The following is a 3,531-nucleotide window of genomic DNA, read 5'->3' as shown; positions in this document are numbered from 1 at the left end:
AATCGTATCCCATATGTTCGGGTATATGATCGATTGAATATGCTATAATATTCAGACGCTCCGATTTTCCAAATGCCTATGGCATTAAGAAGGAAAAGGACCAGAACTGGATATGACTAAAATTATTAAACAACCGTCAAGGACAATCTAAGGTTTACTAAAGATTGGTTGCTTGGGACAGTTGAAAGTATAGTAGTGGATGGATGATATTGATATAATTATGAATAGATTGGATTCTATTTAGAATGGATAGTCATATGATAATTATGGAAATGTTTCCATAATGGGAGTTGGATATTAAGTCTCTATGTGTACGTTAGAAACTTTTATGCAATAAGGATGTTCAAGGAATGTACCTTGAACGTGAGACTTCATCTCTATGGAATTTTTCTGTAACAAATCTCCAGTTGAATGTTTTGTAATATTATTGGCAACGTCTCTGTGATTTTGGTGCCTTGACATTACAAAAGGAACATGGCATGTAAGTTTATATCTAACAAGATTTTAGTAGTGGCAAGAATTTAGTATTCTTACACGTTTTATAAGGATCTGGAATTATGAAATGAAGATCATTGGAAATGTGTTCAATTGATTTATTTCACAAAGAAAGGGCCATAGATAAGCATAGTGTGCATGCTTGGAGCATGGGATGCCTATTATTTTAATTCAAGTATTAAGTTGATTGTTCAAAACATTATACAATGAATAACGTCTAATTAATATGGTGATTAAACAATAAGTGTTTTATTTATATTCAAAAGTTTTGAGACCATATTGAATTAGGTTATTATTGTGTTTCACTTTGCATGTTTTACTTCCCGAATAATAGGATTATTCAAACATCCACAGTCAATCATACTTTGGAAGTAATTAAGGAGGTAAGACTATCATGAATCCGACTATAGATTGTATAAGTGCTTAGACATAGCACATGTTTGTTGCAGTGTTCATGAGTACTTCTGAAATAACATTTGAGTATTGGATTAACCCCACGCTCACTTGAATCAATTCATGGATTTTATCACGAGTGATTGTGAGACGATAATATCTTATATTCTTTAAATGGAGACATATGAGTTGTTGTTTATGAGTCGGTTGCGCATTGATAATACGTAAACGCATCAGTAAGTGATGTTATAAAATGTATTGTTGTGTCTGTGATTTGATGAGTAAATAGTACAAGCATATCAGTCAAAGTTTATCCATTCCTTTTACCCAAAGTAGGATAAAAGCGATATATGTGGGCCTCTCGATGATTTAGTGATGACACCCTAAGCACTTGGCCAAGCCTAGACTGATTTGATTTGTTCAATTATTCAGTCGTCATAAATCCAAAATCGGGAAAAAACTATTGTACATAGATTGATTATAATCCATGTCTCATGTCCATACGATATCTTGTATAACGGAGGGATATTTGATCCGTTATCTAAGGAAACGTCACTAACTAGGTCAGAGTTCAACAACGGCTTTTGGTAGCTAGAATTTGCTAGTCAGTTTTTGAAGTTAGACTTGCAACTATAGTTATTAGACTTATCCATGTGGGAGACTATTGGATTAGGTGTCTAAGTCCATAACTATAATTGGTATGTACTTGAATCGATGGTAGCAATGTCCTTTTTGGTTGCCTTTAAACCTGACAATTGAATAAGATAACTGTAAGAGAGAGAAGAATGATTTATTAATTTATTACTTGGTTAATAAATTAATTTTAAATCAAAATATTTGATTTATTAATATGTTATGGATATAATATATTAATTAGAATTTATATTGTTTAATTAATATTTGATCAGAAATTAATTTGGAATTAATTTTGGGATTAAAGGAATTAATTGAAATTGTTAGGACTAAAGATAACAGTGTTCAAAAGTTGAGCATTGAGCATTCTAGAACCTACCTTAGTGGTGGGGAACGAAATCTAGAGTGTCCTAGGGTTTCCTTAGTCTCTAAGGGTGCCATGGAAGCCTTAGGGAGAAAGTTAAGGGATTATGGTTATCTAAGATACACCTGCCTTATCCTAAACCTTCCTTATCACATATATAAACCCCTATACACGTTGGATTTTGTCCTATGCACTCCAAGAAAGGCTTAGATCTGAATTTTCCACTTCTCTTCGCTCTCTCCATAATAATCCTTGTGTAACATCCCGAAATTCAGGTAAAATCATTTAGTCCTTATTCTTTTTCAAATTGTCAAGATTAGTCCCTAAAGTAATGCTATAGCCGATGAGTATGTTGAGCGTACTAAGGAGTACGCTGCACGTACTCATGCGCTTAAGTTGGACAAGGACTTGCCTAGGTACGCTGGTCGTACCTAGGGTTACGTTGGGTGTAGCGGGCCTAGATGCAAACCCTAATTATGGCTTGTGGACTATAAAAAGAATGTGTTGCTCATATCTCCAACCACCATTCCTCAGAGAGAAACCCTAAGAGAGTGATATTTTCGTTCCAAGCTGGTGTGTGAGGATTATTGAGCTAAAAGTGCCTTTGTGTGTTAGAGGAGAAGAAGAGGAGGATCTTGTGGAGGCTAGAAGTTGGAGTGCAACCTTGGATCTGAGTTCTACAGAAGAAGAAGCTTCATTTGGAGGTAAAAAGCTCAAACCTTTCCTTGTTATTGTTGATTTGTGCTTCATGGACCAACTTTTAGGGTTTATGGTCCCAAGGTGGAGACTTCATGAGAAAAAGGTTTCCATCAGCTTAGATCTACTCTATTCCAGAGTATTATGAGTTGTGGGTGCATACAAATCAAATCTTGAACGTGAATAGTAATCCATGCATGATATCTAGACTTTATGAGGAAAGAGGAAAGGTGTTAGAGTGATTAAGGACCTTTATAGGCATGCAAAGGCTTAAAGGCTTCGACTTTATGGATTATTTGACCTTAAGGAAGTCATATATGAAGTATGAGTATTTGTCTTAACCGATTAAGACCCAAAAATCAAATGAGCATGAAACTGGGACTTACGCGGGGCATAATCCCAGTACGTGCAGCGTAAGGGGTCGCGTTCCCCATTTCTATGAAATCACCGGGTACGCCCAGCGTACAAATTTGGTACGTGCAGCGTAACCCGGAGGGTTGACTTTTGTTGACTCTTAGGGTTTAGTAAATGATTGGATCATTGAGCCACAAGAGGGGTAAAATGGTCTTTTACCCTTCTGGGAGAACCTAGAGAGTGATTAGTTTATCCTTTAGAGTTATATTGACTAGAGAAATTATTCCATGTGATTAGGCGGAGGCTAGGCCAGTATTACTGAGTCCGAGAGTTACCGAGTTACCCGAGGTGAGTCTTCTCACTATATTGTACCTGGAAGGGTACCTATGTGTGACCGGAAGGTCTTATATGATATGAGATGAATGTGTTATATGTTGTTATGTGATATGCATGTGTGATGTATGTTATGTATGATAAGGACCGGAAGGTCAAGATGACATGGACCGAAAGGTCTAGAGGTTACGGACCAGAAGGTCTACCGGGATTCGGGACGAAAGTCCCCTAGGACACTTGGATCGGAAGGTCCCATAGAGTTA

Source organism: Lactuca saligna, chromosome 2, assembly GCF_052625555.1.
Source record: "Lactuca saligna cultivar CGN05327 chromosome 2, ASM5262555v1, whole genome shotgun sequence".
NCBI classification, from domain to species: domain Eukaryota; kingdom Viridiplantae; phylum Streptophyta; class Magnoliopsida; order Asterales; family Asteraceae; genus Lactuca; species Lactuca saligna.
Note: the sequence above shows the minus strand (reverse complement) of the source record.